The 18116-nt window shown below is 38.9% G+C and overlaps 1 protein-coding gene across 2 annotated transcripts in view; it reads left to right on the plus strand.

Annotated features, from left to right (window-relative positions):
- Positions 1-18116, plus strand: part of Pum3 (pumilio RNA binding family member 3) — a 142999-nt gene that overhangs the window by 44588 nt on the left and 80295 nt on the right. The window contains exon 20 of one of the 2 annotated variants that reach the window (XR_015440098.1): positions 7523-7594. The gene's annotated coding sequence lies outside the window, so the exon portion shown is untranslated. Of the gene's footprint in view, positions 1-7522; positions 12860-18116 lie in introns of those variants that run through there. The other variant, XR_015440097.1, reaches the window with a different exon arrangement.

The raw sequence follows: 18116 nt of genomic DNA on the forward strand, positions 1-18116 counted from the left end.
TTGCTTTTTGTCATTTCTATAAGGTGCTTTCAGTCTGTTATTTTCAGCCTTTCAGTGCAACAAAACCTAGGAGATCTGTTTATTTCCTCCAGGAGGTAACAGCCAGGTAGTGCTTAGCAGACTTTCTAGTTGCCATTTGTCAGTCGAGTTGTGACTCGAGACATGGCTGTTCTGTGGAATGCTGCTCTGTTTCATGCAGAGCACATTTTAAGTTTAATTTGTTTTGAAGAAAGCTTTCGAGATTGACAATTTTAGTTACTGAATAACATTAAAGGCTTGAATTTTTAAGTAAAATTCCATAATTAAGGAAAGCAAGAAACTGAGGGAAGAATCTCCTCCTCTAAAGACCTAAATTACTTAATTTTGCCCATATGTGACATACTTGGGAATTGTTTGAATCAAGAAAAGCACTGAAGGAAAAGACAGGCAACATGATGGGAAAGTTTAAGACTTAGGTGGGCAAAAGGTATGAAGTGATACTTCTGTGAAAATAAGCGGCGAGTTAAAATATCTGGAGAAGTTTAAGGCAAAGTTCTGCCAAGAACAGAAGTAGAGTCAGAAAAAGATATGAAATTCCAACAATAGGGAGGAATAAGTTTGCAGCCCATATTTGAATCAGCAGTAAGATTCAAAAATTACAAATTTAATGCAGAATTAAAACGCAAAAAGAAAATATCTGTGTCTACATATGATACTCCTAAAAATCTCTGGGATTATTTTAATCCTGTAAGTTAGCTTTCCTTTACTGAACTTAAAAATGTGCACTCAGACCTATTTATCTGAAGATCCAGCCAACTGGGGATGAAAAATACTTCAAAAAATATGTGTTTGTATTGAACACGTACAGACTTTTCCTTATCTTTTCCTGAACGGTACAGTGTGTTTTTACCTAGTGTTTACACTGTAGGAATTATAAGTTGTCTAGAGATGACTTAAAGTGTATCGGAGGGTGTGCTTTGGTTATATACAAATATATATATACAAATATATAATATTATATAGAAATACTGTGCAGTTTTTACACTGCATTTTGGGCATCTGTGGGCATCTTATCCCAGGAGTCTGTTCCTTTGGAGACCGAGGGATGAATATGTTTCATGTTCCTCTGACCACTCTAGTGGTACCAAGGCTGCTCACTGGTTTCATTCTGTGCCACTGGCCTTCCCTGGGTATGCCAGGGACTTGGTCCTGGTACGAGTTGAACTAAAGGGAGACAAGGACTAGCAGTTTGGGGCATTGACCTCTATGACAGGAGCTTTGGGAGTACCCACCCTCATCTGCGTGGGCTGTGATGGGGAGAGATTTTCTGACTTTTCCCATAGTAGCAGGTAATTCCTTGTAGTTTGATTCTGTTGTACTACAAATACTACATTTAGGATAAAGCGAGAGGCAGCTATTGAAATCTAGCCTAGGAATTAGTTACAGTGGACTCTCAAGTTCCAACTTGACTGACATACAAACACTTTTGGCTGATTAGATTAATGGAAGATTCACCTGCCACTGTAGCGCGTATGCAGGGCCAGGAGGTATGACCAAGCAGGGAGCTCTTGGTCCACACCAGGGCCACAGCAGCAGCAGGCACCCCAATTATATCTGGTTAATGTGCTCAGATTGGGAGCAAGATTTCCTTTTGTAACAGGGTTCTGCTCTTAAGAACATCAGACAGACAATAGGAAACTACTGATCATGTAATCTCCAGTGTTCCTTCTAGATGAAGCATTTGATTGCCTAACTGCAGTGACCTGCATCGTGTCCTTGGTGGCGTCAGCCAGTAGTGCTTGGAAAGGAAGCTTCAGACTGGAGGTGGATTTCATGTGAAGCCAAAGCTTGAGTGTCTTGGCCCCTTGCTTGCTGAGCATTCCAAAGCCCACTATCCAATATCATGTTCATAGTGGGGTTTTTTTTCACATTAATTTTATTGGTACATTTTAGGTATACGGTATAGTTACATTCATCATTGGGATCTTGTACCTTTACATGACCCTTCCCTATTTACAAAGACTTTATTTCTATTTATTTCCTTTTCTCATATTTTTTCTTTTCCCTTCTTTCCTTTCCCCTCCCCCTTTCCCTACTCCTTTAGACCTTTTCTTCCTCTTTCACAATATCAATTATACATTTTCATCCTTATTTACACTTTTAGTTTTTCACACCAGAGAAACTGTTTGGTATTTACACCTGTGACCTATTTAGTTCACTTAAGACTATGGACTCAATGTACATCCACTTAGCTATGAATGTCTCTACTTTCTCATTCTTAATGGCTGAGGAGTACTCCATTTTAAAAAACAACAACACATCTTTATGCAGTCTCCAGTTGATGGGCATTTGGGGTGTTTCCAAGTTTTAGCTATTACAAACTGTGCTGCTATAAACATGAGTGAGCATATATCACTTTGTTGTGGTTCTTTTAATTCTTTAAGGAAGATCCCCAGCAGAGGAATAGCTGGGTCAAATTGGACTTCTAATCTTAGTTGTTTGAGGTATCTCCATATTGATTTCCACAGTGGTCGCACCAGTCTGCACTGCCACCAACAATGAAGAAGTGTTCCTTTCTCCCCGCCAGCATTTGTTATTGGTTGATTTCTTGATAGCAGCCATTCTTTCTGGGGTGAGGTGGAATCTCTCAGCATTGTTTTCCTCTGCATCTCTCGAATGACCAGTGATGTTGAACATTTTTTTCATATGGTTATTTGCTGCTTTTACTTCTTTGAGAAATGTCTGTTCATTTCAGGTGCCCAATTTTGAATTGGCTCTTTATATTTGGGGGATCTGATTTTTTTGAGTTCTTTATATATTCTAGATAGTAGACCTTTGTCTGAGGATTAGCTGGTAAAAATTTTTTCTCACATTGTAGGTTGCCTCAGCTCTGTTGGTGTTTTCTGTTGCAGTGCAGAAGCTTTTTTTAAAAAATGAGATCCCAATTTTTGATTCTTTGTGCTAGTTCCCATGCTACTGAGGATTTGTTCTTAAAGTTTTTTCCTATGCCAATGTCTTCGAGAGTTCTACCTAAATTACCTTCCAGCAGGTTTAGTGTTTAATATTTAGATCTTTAATCCACTTTGATTTTAGTTTAGTGGATGGTGAAAGATAGGGATCTAGTTTTAATCTTTGGCAAGTTGAAATCCAGTTTTTTCAGCACCATTTATTAAAGAGGCAATATTGCCTCCAATGAGTATGGTTGGCCCCTTTGTCAAAGATGAGGTGGCTGAGTGTGTCTGTAGTTGTGTCTGGGTCTTCTAATCTATTCCACTGATCCTTGGGTCTGTTTCTCTGCCAGTACCATGCTGTTTTTATCACAGTGGCTTTGTAGTATAGTTTCAAGTTGGGGATTGTGATACCCCCTGCCATATCTCTGTTGCCTAGAATTGCTTTTGCTATTATAGGTCTCTTCTGGTTCGAAATGAATTTTTGGATCGTTTTCTCTAGTTCTGTGAAATATTCTGTTGGGAATTCAGTCGGGATTGCATTGAATCTGTATAGCAGTTTTAGAAGTATGGACGTTTTCACTGTATTGGTTATTCCTACCCAGGAGCAAGGGATGTCTTTCCATTTTCTTATATCCTCTTCGATCTCTTTTTTCAGTGTGTTGTAGTTCTCAATGTAGAGGTCTTTTGCTTCCTTCATTAGATTGATTCCTAGATGCTTCACTTTTTTGGGATGCTATTGTGAAAGGGATTGTTTCCCTAATTGCTCTCTTGGTGAGTCTGTTATTTGTGTACAAGAAAGCTATTGATTTTTGAGTGTTGACCGTGTATCCAGCTACTCCACTGAATCTGTCAATTAAGTTTAGAGGTCTTTTGGTGGACTTTTTTGGGTCTTCTATGTAGATTATCATATCGGCAGCAAATAATGACAATTGGACTTCTTCTTTTCCTATTTTTATTGCTTTAATTTTTTTTCTCTTGTCTAATTGCTGTTGCTAATGTTTCCAAAACTATATTGAACAGGAGTGGTGATAGTGGACATCCTTGTCTTGTTCCTGATTTTAGTGTGAAGGTTTTCAGTTTTTGACCTTTTAATATGATGTTGGCTGTTGATTTTTCATAGATAGATGGTCATCCAATTTTCTGCAGGGTTTTTATTATGAATGGGTGTTGAATTTTGTTGAATGTTTTTTCTGCATCTATTGAGATGATCATATGGTTTTTGTCCTTGACTCTGTTAATATAGTATATTACATTTATTGATTTACAAATGTCGAACCATCCTTGCATCCCTGGGATAAATCCGACTTGGTCAGGGTGTATGATCTTCTCGATGACCCTCTGTATTCTGTTTACCAGTATCTTATTGAGGATTTTTGCAACTATGTTCATTAGGGAGATTGGCCTGTAGTGTTGTGGTTTTTTGGGGGGGGGGGGCAGTCTTTCCCTGGTTTTAGAATCAAAGTAACACTAGCTTCCAGGAATGAATTTGGAAGTATTGCTTCCCTTTCAGTTTCATTGAAAAGTTTAAAGAGTAGTGGCAGTAGTTCTTCTCTAAATGTCTTGTTGAATTCAGCACTGAAGCCATCAAGTCCTCGACCTTTTTTTGTTGGTAAATTTTTAATTACATTTTCAATTTCACTGATTGTAATTGGGGTGTTTAGAATCTTTATATCTTCTTCATTCAACTTTGCTAATTCATATGTATCTAGAAATCTGTCCATTCTGTGTTTTCCATTTTATTAGAGTACAGGTTCTCAAAGTAGGTATTGATGGTCCTCTGGATTTCTGCTGGATCTGTTGTGACTTCAACTTTTTCATTCCTAATTGCATGGATTTGAGCCTTTTCTTTCCTTTTTTTGTTAAGGTTGGCTAAGGGTTTATTGATTTTATTTATTCTTTCAAAGAACCAAGTCTTTGATTCATTAATTTTTTTGTATCATTCTCTTAGTCTCTATTGCATTGATTTTTTGCTCTGATCTTTTTAATTTCCTCCCTTGTACGAGCTTTGGGTTTGTCTTGCTCTTTTTTTCTAGGAACTTAAGATTCAGCATTAGGTTGTTTATTTGAGCTTGCTATGTTTTCCTAGTGTGGGCATTCACTGCTATAAATTTCCCTCGTAGAACTGCTTCCATTGTGACCCATTGGTTGTTCAGAAGTGTATTGTTCAATTTCCATGTGTTTATGAAATTCTTGTGGTTTCTATTGCTGTTGATCTCCAATTTCATCACACTATGGTCTGATAATATATAGGGGATAACTTCAGTTCCTTTACACTTAAAAACATATTCTATGAGTGAGTATGTGGTCTGTTTTGGAGAATGACCCGTATGCAGATGAAAAGAAAGTGTATTCTGATTTTGTGGGGGTGGTACACTCTGTAAACATTTGTTAAGTTCATTTGTTCAAGACTGAGTTCTAGTATTTCATTGCTTATTTTTTGTCTAGTTGATCTATCCATTTGTGACAGTGGGGTATTGAGGTCCCCCACTACTATTATATTAGTGCTTATAAGATTTTTCATGTCCGTTAGTATTTGTTTTATATAATTGGGCACACTAGTGTTTGGTGCATATATATTTATGATTGTCATCTCTTCCTCTTGGATTGTTCACTTTACAAGGATGTAGTGGCCTTCTTTGTGTCTCTGAATCAGTGTTTGTTTTAAATCCACTTGATCTGCAAAGAGGTTAGCTACTCCTGCTCCTTTTTGGATTCTTGTCACATGGCATATTGTTTTCCACCCTTTAACTTTCAGTCTATGAGTTTCTTTTTGAATTAAGTGTGTTTCTTGTATGCAGCATATTGGTGGACCTTGCTTCTTGACCCATTCTGCCAGTCTATTTCTTTTGATTGGTGAATTGAGACCATTAACATTGATGGTCGTAATTGATATGTATTGTTTCATCATTGTCATGTTATTTTTCCTATTGTTGACTTTTATTTTTGCCCCTCTCCCTTTAATTTCTTGCCTTGCCTGATGAAATATTTTGGATTTGCCCTGTTGGCCCTCATGGAGTTGTGACCTTCATTGTCTTTTTCTAGGATATTTTAAAACATTGTTTGGAGTGCTGGTTTGGTATTCATGAAGTTTCTCAGGTTTTCTTTGTCATGGAAGTATCTTATTTTCCCATCAATTTTGAAAGATAGTTTTGCATGATATATCAATCTAGGTTGGAGGTTGTTTTCTTTTAGGGCTTGAAATACTTCACTTCAGGCTCTCTTTGACTTGAGGGTTTGTGTTGAAAAGTCTACTGTGATTCTGATGGGCTTTCCTTTGCATGTGATTTGTTTATTTTCTCCAACTGCTTATAGTATTTTGTTCTTCTGTTGGGTTTCTGGGATCTTGATTATTATATGTCTAGGTGTAGATTTTTTTTTGATCATGGGTAGTTGGAGTCCTATATGCCTCCCTTATTTGTATGTCAAATTCTTTTGCTTTGAGAAGTTTTCTGTCATTCTGTGAACAGTTTTTTTTGTCATTTGTACTTTCTCCTGCTTTTTCATGGACTTCTGTCAGTCTCACATTATTCTTCTTTGCATCATCTAGGAGCTGTTGGATTGATTTCTCATGGTCCCTTACTATGTTTAAGAGATCTCTCTTTTCATGGTCACTGACCATCATCCTGTCTTCTGTATCTGATATTCTGTCTTCAGATTGACTCAGTCTGCTGCGTATACTTTCAATAGAGTTTTCAATCTCCTGGATATCCGTTTCATGGATTCCATTTCTTTCCTATGTTGGGTGTTCATGGTTTCCATTTCTTTCCTATGCTGGGCATTCATGGCTTCCATCATGGTCCTGAGCTCATCTATTTTCTTATCTGTTTCTCTTTTAGAGTCTCTAATCATGTCTTTCATTCTGCTCACCATCTCTGTATTTATCTGGGAAATAATTTCTGTTTTGAATTTTTCTCGGCCCGGATGGGGATGGGGCAGTACCGATGGCTCCTCACCGGTCTGCTCCTGGCTGGGAGCCATAATGTTTTTTTCTTAGTGAAGTGCACTACACTGTACAAAGCATCATGCCCACAAACCCTGGTTTCTTCCTGGCCTTAGCCCCAGCCTGTCACTGTGTGGATACCACTGCAGGCCTGTCCAGGTGGCCTGAAAATGAAGTCACAGAACAAGTTGACCATTCGGAGATGAGGAGGGATGGCTTTGCATGCTCACCCCTACGAGCTGATGGCAAACCAATGTTCTTGCTAATGAGGATGGATGTAAAGTGTCATCGCACCAGTGCTCTTATCAGAGTAACATAGCTTAGAAGCTAAAAATGCCTGCTGTGGATGCTGACTGCCTGGTTAAAATCCTGCTTCATGCCTCCCTACTAATGGGGCACATTAACCCACTGCTTCAGTCCCCAGCTTTTTCATCTGTAAAATGACCACAGCTCGCCATAGAGCTGTGAAGGTGAAACAACTTACTGCCCTGTGGTGAAGTTTACACAGTTCTGGGATGTATAGAAAGCACGCTTAAGTCAGTGTTCCTTAAGACAGAAACAGCTAGTTTACTGTCTTAAAACCTCAAACAGTATCTCAATTTTTAGCCAGGTGGCTGTGTATCCAACTAACACACATTTTCTAACTTTACAGAAAAAACGTGTTTTTTTTCATTGAGATGTAAAGGGAAGTGCTGTGCTCTGACAGAAATCACACTAAGGACGAGTAAGTGCTCTTTTCCTCCTATTCTGTTAAATCTGGGTGTGATGGCTGGAACCTCAAAAGCCATTTTGGATTTTAGGGACAGGGTTCATATCATAGGGATGAAAATGGTAAGCAGAAAGAAACCTGGGTCCCTGACAACTTCATAGAATTGCTACACTATCTTTCAAATTATTTGAAGGGTATTGGTTCTTGAATCACCTGAGGCCTTGTTAAAACAGATTTCTTTGCTCCACCTCCCAGGTTTTTTTGTTGTTATTTTATTTTGCTCTTTTCAGTTCAAAGCTACTATCATGGGTGCTGAGAGTTATAGAAACGACACAGAGTGAGATGGGCGGGGTGGGGGGGGCTGGGAGCCAGGAGATGGAGACCCCAGGGCACCCCCTGGTGGGCAGGACACAAGCTCCATTCTGCCCAGGAGCACCAATCCCAGCAGGGCTGTGGATGAGGCAGGAGGGTCCAGGGCTCGGGGTGGTGGGAGGACAGGAAGAGGCCAGCTGGGGAGATGGGCACAGGTGCCAAGACCCCTCCCCCCCCAGACCACGCACAAGTACAACTAGCCTTCAGCAGCAATAACGTTTACTTAAAAAAAAAAAATACTTTGATCATTTTCTACTTCCAGTCAAGCCAGGGTGAAAGGAGAGAGGAGCACGGTGTCCCCAGTCCATCCTGCCAGAATGTGCAGGGGACAGACCCAGTGGCTTCAAGCCAGGGAAGCCAGCAGGCCCCAACAGGGTAGGAGAGGTGCTGTGATCCTGAAAAGCACGCAAGACCCAGTGGCTCCCTCCTGGTGCCAGTGGGGACAGGAGATTCCAGTTATGCTCCCCAACTCCTAGGGGCTCGGCCACCCTCTCCTGGCCACTTCCGGGAAAATAAGGATCAGAGTTGAAGATCTAAAGAGGTGCCAGCCTCACCCCGTGGCAGAGAAAGAGGGCAGAGGGACCTGACATCCCCCCAAGGAAGGGACCAGTCCCACAGGGGGCGCACCCAGGGGGCACCATTTTCTCTGGGGTTTCCAGTTTGAAAAGCAAGGGGCTGCCACCTGGCGGCCGGGGAGGTGGGTTGGTGAAGGGGACTGGGGCCCAAGGGGCGGGGACCTAATACTCCCAGAGCAAGGTGGAGCCCCTTTCAGGTAGTGCCCGCCCACCCTCCTCAGGGCCCCTCGGCCTCCAAGGTTTCTAACTCAGTAGGTCTAATTGAAGCCCAGGAGTTTGCATTTCTAACAAGATCCCAGGTGATAACGAGTGTGCTGGCTCAAGGACCATACAATGAAAGCCAAAGAAATAAACTCATTAAAACTGCTGTTATGGCTTGTGTCTAGATGTCCCCCAAAGCCTCATGCGGTCATGGGGGGCGCTTTTCAAAGGAGGCTGGATCTAGAGTGTGTGGTGCTGGGATCAACGGTGTGTGATTACTAAATCAGTGCGCTGATTGGTTTGGCACAGTTCTGGCTAGGATTAAGGTTGTGAGTGTGAACATACACACACCAGGGTGGGCAGAAGGAGGCTTGTCTTTGTCCCTCGCTTGCTTTGCTACCTTCTCTACCATGAACTGTTTCTCCTCTGTGATGCCCCTCTGCTATACCACCCTGCCTTAGAACCACCCCATTATGGACTGAAACTTCTATAAACTGTTAGCTAAATCCTTTAACTTTGGGTGTTGGATATTTTGTCTCAGCAACAAGAAAAGTAACTAAGACAGCCACTATTATTTTGGGATATTTTGTTATTAAAGATGAATGTAATAGGTTATTTAACTTTTGTAACTCATTTTCCTTGTTCTGGTGATAAAATGATGAAAATGCTACTCAACATGAAGCAGAAAGCCAAGGTGAATTGCAAATTGAATTGTCCTCTGCCATTTATTCATCCAGTGACTATTGAGCTCCTAATATGTACTAGACATGTATGAAGATTGCCAAGAGAGCTAGGCATTTACTGCTTGGCTAATATTCAGGTGCAATTCATATGGGTCAGATTCATGACCAGTGTCCACAGAGAATGATGGAATAAGCAAATAATTTCCTGTCACCTGTCTAGAAATGGACAGGGGCACAGGAGCACTGGATTGGAAGGGTCCTTAGACACCATTGAATGTAGTAGTAACAGACCCTGCCTGTATAGTGGAGCTGCTAAAGAGCTTTCACACACTTTTGCCTGAACATTGCTAGTAGAGATTGTTACTTAATTTGTCAGGAGCAGCAAGGTACCCAGATTGTTAAAAGTTCCCTTGATGAATCTTAGTATGGATCCAAGCTTAAAGACCGTTGATCTAGCCCTACCCGGAGAAGTGAGAAGACTTCTCCGAAGAGACTGCATACAGGGTCAGAGACAGGTCTGCTGTGGAGTGGAGTGCTCTTCAGATGCCTGACTCTCAAAATCTGCCCGAGGCGGGGGCACTGCCAGGTTAATTCTCCCTCACCCTTGACTGTCAACAGCAGGGTACACATGGTGCTATACCACACATCTGCTCCCAGCCTAATACCAGAGAGCTTGCTGCAGCTCATCAATTTCTCTTAACAAGATTTTCCTTGGTGACAGTGAAACAGATCATTTTAATTAGCATTAGATAATGAATTTAAATGGCATTGCAGTAATTCCAAAATCTCCCTTAACTGCCCCAAATAACATCATGCAGGAGGTATTCTAGTGGGATTTATTGTTGAGAAATATTGGCAGTAAGAACCCAGCTGAAAGGGCTTATCTGGATTATGTTCCCTGGTATTTCTTTGAACATATAGTCAGGCTAGAGTTACACTGTCACAACTGTAGGATTTAGGGGTCTCACTCCTTGCCCAGAAGGGCAGTCTCTCACTTTATCTGATGAGGAGCATCTTCCATTCAGAAACTTGTTCCTTATACTCAGCTGTGAAGATCCCCTGTACCTTCTACCTTTGTTCCCAGTTCTGCTCTCTGGGAATTTACCCTGTACCCTTCTATGCCAAGGGAACAGGGTGACATTTCTGAGTGCACCATATGGGATTTGAATAGATGTTGTGTTCGAGATGAATACTGCTGCTGTTCGGCTTCTGACTACAGGAAGTGTGAAAATAAAGCATTGTCCTCGCAGCCCTGAAAGATCACTCTGGTCTACTTCCCCTCCCCCTATGCTGCTGTGGAATTGGCAGTAGTTTTGATTCACATTTCTCTGAAGGAAAAAGAAAAACCTTGGCCCCTTTTGAGCTACTAGGCCATGGTCATGCTTATCTTATGCCCATGGGGTGTCAGTGTCTCCAGGCTATATTCTGATTTAGGAAATATTTAATATTTAATTTAAGAAGGGCTCTGTCTTTTCTTCCATGCTCTCCTGGCCTTTCTGTAGATAAGCTGATCCATCATTAAATCTTAGCTGCTTTATGGTAACAAATAAATAACAAAATTATATGAACTCAAGACTCCTATGTTCAAGTTCTCCTGTATATTTTGAGCCTAAGTTTCATTGAGACAGAGACAACTGCTTCTCTATGGGCCAAGATAAAAGTACTAACTTTGGTTTTCTTCTCTCTCTCTCTCTCTCTCTCTCTCTCAGAGTTAGGAAGTTATGGGGCTCTTTTGAGGTACTGTATAGTCACATCCCATATTTAAATCAGAACATGTCTGGTAACAACTACTGTGCTACCAAACAACTTTGATGCTAATCACCCAGAATTAGTGTCAGACTTCACAGGGTAAAGGGCATGGTTAGCAACAAGACTGCCTCTACTTCAGATGCCAGCTACACTTTAGGGGTCCCCAGGTCACCCAAACTTATGATCACTGACTACAAATTCAGCCTACAAAAACCTGATGTTTGCTGATTCACTGGAATAACACATAAAATTTAGGAAAGCACCATAATTACAATTGCAGTTTCATAAAGAATATAAATCAGAACCAGCTAAATAAAGACATGGCAAGGTCTGAAAGGGTCCCAGACAGTCTCCATGCCACCTTTCTGTAGAATTAGGGTGCATTGTCTACTAGGACATTGACAGGTTTCACCAACCAGGAAGTTTCACTAAGCTCAACATCCAGGTTTCTTAGAGTTTCATTATGTAGGCACGATTGAAGAAATCATTGGCCATGTGACTGAACTCCATCTCCAGCCCCTCTACCCCAAAGTTTAGGCTCAAATCCCAACCTTGTTTTCATGTCCTTGGTCTTTCTGGTGACCAGCTGCCATCCTAAGGAGCCTTATCTCTTAATGTAAACTCAGATGACCCAAGAGTCCCATGAATAACAGATACTCCTGTTAATTGGGAAATTGTAAGTCTGTGGAATTTCCCTCCCAGGAACCAGGGACAAAAGCTAGTCAAATTATACAACAGGATGGTTCAATTGAATGTGCTTGTTGGATAGTAAGAGGAGAGCGTGAGGTGCTGTCAACGATGTACTGGCCATTACACCCGATCCGTATGTGCCCTGAAGTGAATGTGAGATAGGAGACTGGAATCAGTGGTTATTTATTCTGTCCCTACGTACTGCACAAAGCTCCTCACAGGGCTCTGTGATTACCAGTGTTTAAAAGATTGCGTTCATTTTTATAACTTGTGTTACTAAGTATATTATACATTTGTATGACATACCCCAAATCATGATCTACATACCAATTTTATGGATGATTCTCATGGCATTTTTGGCTGTGAGTGGTTTTTGCCTCACTCATTGACTCAGAGCCTAACTTCCATGTACAATGCTATTGCACTGTGTAATATCCCAACAGACTCTTGTAGCATTCCAGGAGTTTTGACATTCAAACCGTATTTGAACATTTTTGGTAAAGGGAGTTCCCTAATTTAAATCAGCCAGGTGTCACAGTTACAGGTTACTTTGTTGAACCTAAAACTGCCACCCTACCCAGTCCTGTGGCTTTCCTCTGTGAAGTCACACAGAGGACACCCTGTTGTAAGTGAGGACTTTGAACAACTAAAGACAGATTTTCTATCCCCTAGGTCTTTTCTCCCAAGCAAACATCCTGTGATTTCTTCAACTGTTCTTCATAAATTCTTTGATGAACATAGTTTTAGGGAAACTTTATCAGCCTTATGCCTCTTGTAAAGGACAGTGCCAAGAACTGTAGACAATATTCCAGGAGTGATTAGACAGTTAAACAGCTGTTAACTGATACTCTAAACCATTAATTATTCTAAGATTATACTTCCTTAGCTGAATTGTATTTCCTCAGTCTTTTTCCAAGATTAATGTATTTGGTGGACAACTATTATCTTTGGGGTCCCAGCACCCTTCTCCCTTTTGCCTGATAACTGCATCATGATTGGCCAGCTACTTCCTCGCTCTCAGCCTCTGTACCCAGAGAGGGAACATGCTCCACGATGAATGATTAGAGCATTGTTTCCCTCACCAAGGAGAGTGGATCTTTTGCTGAAATTATTGGAAAGGAGGGGCTCTCTTCCAGCAGACTTGCAGTGCTGCTGTGATAAAAGCTTTGAGTTACTACTGAATGAAGCGAAAAGAGAGGAAGCAGAACTAAGTAACAGGAGGGAGACTGGGTCTTTGTGACATCATGTAAGTCCATCTTCTGTCTATGTCTAAAACTACTTTAACTGAGACTTTTTAGTTTGTCAAAAATAAAATCAGAGAAAGTTAGAAAACTTTTAAAGTTTATTGTCATATAATATGAAAAAGTACAGATTACATTCTGGTAGATTTCAAACTAAAAGCAACTCAGTGCACAGCTTATAAAAGACAGAGTGTATTGTTCTTGGTCATGATTGGCTACTTAAAGCTTACGTTCTTTTTAAGGTAGCAGTGCTGCATAAACTTGTTTCCAGCTGATTGGCTAAGAATTTTTAAGGTTCATGCTCACCTGGTAAAGCTTGAATTTTGTTTATAGATAGAGCTTACATTTTGGGGAGATATGAACAGTTTTAAATTTTGATTATGTAGCTATGGATGTCTGTTCTAGGTTATATTTAAACCATGGCTTCTAAAAGTTTATATGTAACAATCCTCCCTGCCCCCCGTCATTCAGTAGATTCATGTGTTCCTCTCAGTTCTCACATGTACCCTCCCTCATGGTCCTCTAAAGAGTTCATACTAGAATCCAAATAAGTTTTTTCTTTTTTTCCCCTGGTAATTCAAATTTACACAGTTTCTGACATTCAGTTCTCAAGAAGACTGATGAATTAGTGGCTTCTGACCAGCATTTAAGTCTCCTGAGGGGGTGCAGCGTACAGGAATATTAGCACTATGATTGAACTAAAGACCAAGAGTTTGAAAAATATTCCCAAGCCAGGTTCCCAAGAGACAAGATTTATCCAGTTGGACAGATCAACAATTGAGTTTTTCAGATTAAATGTGCACATTTTACTTTTTAAGACTCTGAAATTCAGAGCTACAATTTCTGACACATAAAACCAGCATTTTTCTCTAAGAAGAGCATAAAGCTCCTCCTGTTGAGAAGTTATTTTATCAAAAAGTCTTTTGGAGTATACCTGAGACTAAATTGCTCATTTCATATAGTATTGCTTAAAGAGAATTTAAAGTATTGTAAAACATTTTTTTAAGAGTTTCAAAAATATTGGTAAGTGATCTTTCTAATTCAAAGATTAAGTAGAGGGAAGAGAGTTGTGACAATGAAATAACAAAAATTTGTATAACTGAGTTTTGACACGAGAAACTTGTTCATAGGATGTTGTTCTGCCTACAAATGGTAGCAAGTTTAGAATTTGACTATTATTTAGAAAGTCATATTTAGTTATTTGAGGTGAGAGATAAGTCAATCAACGGCATTCAGAATATGTGAGTAGAGATCTTTATACATATTGTTAGTACACAGAATAACAACAACTCAATGTTATTAATAGAGAGTGTTAAGACCCCACTACCCACCAATCAGGAGTAATGTGAACATCATGATTATTTTCTGCATGTTGGTATCTATACACTGCCATTTTGAATGATTGGGGTTTTAACTAGGATAGGAGCATAAATCGTTTTTATGAATTTGATAAAGTAATCTGTGCATTCTGTCACCAAAAATGACTGATCCCCTTTCCATGAATATTTGTCCAGTATATAAAACTTATCTACCTGACATAATGTAGATATGGTACTACAGAGGCATTCAGTTTACTAAGGAGTTTGTACTGAATCAAATTTGTGGCTTCAGTAAGTTCCTTAATGGTATACTTGAAAGTTTCATTGTCATTTTCTATTTGTTATTCCATGTTGTTATATATAGAGTCTCCATGATCTGAATCAAACCAACTGGTTTGACTATGGAGTGAATCTAAGACTACTAAAGATAAGGGTCATACTATTTTTTTTTTTATAAGACAGAACATGACTGTATTTCAAAGCATAACCAAAAAATAAAACAAAGTAAATAGGAAACACAAAGAATTTCACAATGGCAGTGCATAATAAAAATCTTTACATACTGAATCATCCATCATCTCTTAGGAATCATTAACAGACTGTTACTACAAGGGGAAGTAAAAACCAAATTAACACAAAGGAACAGTAATGCTACACAAAGATGAGATGGCTCAACAGTATGTTTTATAAAGATGAGAAAGATTAAAATTAACAAAGAAAAAGCCCTTATATTACATTATCAGTTGTTAAGTACATATTATCATCTAATGATCACAGTTTTAGGAAAAGGAGAACTTTGATTTCAACATGGAAGCACTCCAATTAAGAGAAACTACTCAAATACAGATTTTGCATACAGTTTGCAATGGTGATTGTAATCCACAGAAATAATTCCAATGCAAGTGAAAAATTCAGATTTACATATGCATATTTACTACATAGAAAACTTACAACTAATATATTAAAATAAATTTGTAAGTCCAGGGGTGGTGGCCCATGCCTATAATCCCAGCACTCCAGAGATTGAGGCAGGAGGATTGCTGCAAGTTTGGCTTGGGCTGCATAGTGAGTTCAAGGCCAGCCTCAACTATGTAGTGAGACCCTGTCTACAACAACTAAACAAAAAATAAAATAAATTTGTATGATTTTACTTATGAAAAAATGCCAAAAGCTTGGTGACAAAAATACCATTAATGGCAGATAACACTGAAGATTAAAATTAGAAGGAAAAATGTCATTTAAGTAAAAAATAATTTCAAAAACTCCCATGTCCTTAAGTAAGTGTAGTACTATTAATGTTTTTGTTTTCTATGCATAGAGATAAGTCACTAGTAATAAAATTTATATTAATTAAATTCTCTGTGGCTTCTAATGCTTCTTGCCAGTACAAAACCATCTGGTCATAAATATTATTTGAATGACTTATTTTGCCAAAAGAAGGATGTCAGACCTTTTTGTAAAGCCATTTTCCTGAGCTGATCATCCAAATGGGTATAGGAGCTAGTTCTAGTGCTGTGATTCTTCTCAAACACTTATATGGCTACATAGCCAGTCTTTATTTTGGTTAGTGAAGGAGGCTGTGTTGGATTGTAGAGAGCAATCATGCATGTAGAAATGGAGTTTATGTTCAACTTGGATAGTGAAGGTTTCTAATAGAAGTAAAAATAGAATTTAAACATTTTGTGCTACTTTGCAAGATAAGAGGATCATAATAATTATCATGGAGATGAGAACAAGTTCTGGAAAGTAGAAAAGGAATCCAGTAGGACTTTATTCTATGTTCTTGAGCAAAAGATATTTACCTCATTCTGTCATCTGCTTCTGGGGGAAACATTCCTTTGCCTGTCTTTATTTTTTTATTCATTAATTTTAGGTATACAGTATGATGACATTCATCAATGGGAATTTGTACTGTTACATAATATATCTTGGTTCTTACTCTTTTCCCCATTCCCCTGCCCTCCCTTCAACCCCTCCATCCCTCCCTATTATGTCTTTAAAGTGAGCTAGCTACGGGTTAACAAATGTAAGAGTGTTAAGGAGCTCTTTTTAGTTCACGACAAGGACCCAAGGCTTGCTCTCAGTAATTTAACTTCTGTATGAGAGATTAAAAGAACCTAATAGGATCCTTCCCTGCTAGGCTCAAATGAAGTTTTTTCAGTGATGTCTTTTCCAGAATATCTATTTATTAGATTCCAGCATGTGAGATACCAAGTCTTCTTTAGGCAGAGGGTCTTTGAGAGTTGGTTTTACCTAGTATACTCTGCGATAATTGAATTAGTGCTTCACAATATTGGATTCTGTCAAAGTTTACAAGGACTGGATGAACACAAGTTTCCATCATCAAGGAGATGGGTCTATCCAATAACAATTTTGCTTTCCAAGAGTTGTAACAGCTAAAGGCAAGAAGTAGGCCAAGATACTAGTGTAATTTCAATTGGTTTTGCCAATTTTAACTTTAAAATATTGTAGGTATATTCAATCTTTCCTGAAGATTGAGGATGTTAGAGACAATGATAGTGTCATGATATTTGATTAGTTGTGTTTAATTAATTTACAGTTTTTCAGTAAATTGAATCCCTCTGCCATTGGAAATTTTGCTTGAGATTCTCCAAAGTGGAAAACCATTTTTAATCTATAATAATTGCATCGGTCCTTGGCCAGAAAAAAAGTTCTTATCTATCCAAAAGCATAAATAGTATTACACACACACATACTGATAACTCACAAGATGAGTAATTTAATGAAATCCACTTACAAATATGCAAATTATGCTGATAGTTGAAGAGTTGTTCTTGAGATCACTTGAATGGTCTTCTCAGGATTGTGGGTTTAACATGTCAAACAATGTCTAGCCATCTTGACAATTTTGCCTAACAACCCCTGTAGCAATATTTTTTCATGATTTGTGTCATCAGTACCAAGATAAGATGCTGAATTAAAGCTTTCAGCAAAGGAAGTTTTAAGGATTCTGGAAGTACCACATTGTGATCTGGACACTCTGTGAGTCTTCATTTTGTATTAAATTAACATCTTTTATTATCCCAATCTTGTTCCATTTCAGGAGTATACCATTGTTTATTAAGTGAATGCTTATAAGTTATTTGGATCAGCTTTACGGAGTTCATTCAAGTTATAGAGTTTTGGTACATTAGGTACCTCTTGAGTTGCAGCTTTAGCTTGGACATCAGCCATAATATTTCCCAGATATTCTTATTTATGGGTATGAGCTCCAGTTTTTATGCTAGCCATTTGTAAGGGGAGCAATAATGCAGAAAGATGAGAAAACTAAGGTCTATTTTTTTTATATAAAGGCATGGTATTTGGTGTCCAAAATCTCTCTGTCTGTAACATACCAAAACATAGACTACCCCAAAAACATATTTGATATTGATATAGATACAATATGTGTTATCCATGGCTAATTCACACGCTTGAGGGCAAATAATTCTGTAGGTGCACTGAATTAAGATGAGATAGTATTCTTCTTTCTAGTAATTCATACTGGTTTATGAAATCATAGCCAACTTGGTATTTTCCTTTAGAATTTTTAGTATAGGAGATATAGAGTATCATTCTGATTAGTCAATGTTATTTCTTGTAAATCTAGTTTGAGTCAGATTTGGGGAAACCAATTTGACACTACTGGAGTTGTCCCTTTGTTGAGCAAAGGTAAGAGGGCAGCAGCATTCAGAAAGTTTCTGTGA

The sequence above is a fragment of the Heterocephalus glaber genome, unplaced genomic scaffold (genome assembly GCF_053883595.1).
Source record: "Heterocephalus glaber isolate CG9 unplaced genomic scaffold, H.glaber_assembly_v1.0 deba00001481, whole genome shotgun sequence".
In the NCBI taxonomy this organism is placed as follows: domain Eukaryota; kingdom Metazoa; phylum Chordata; class Mammalia; order Rodentia; family Bathyergidae; genus Heterocephalus; species Heterocephalus glaber.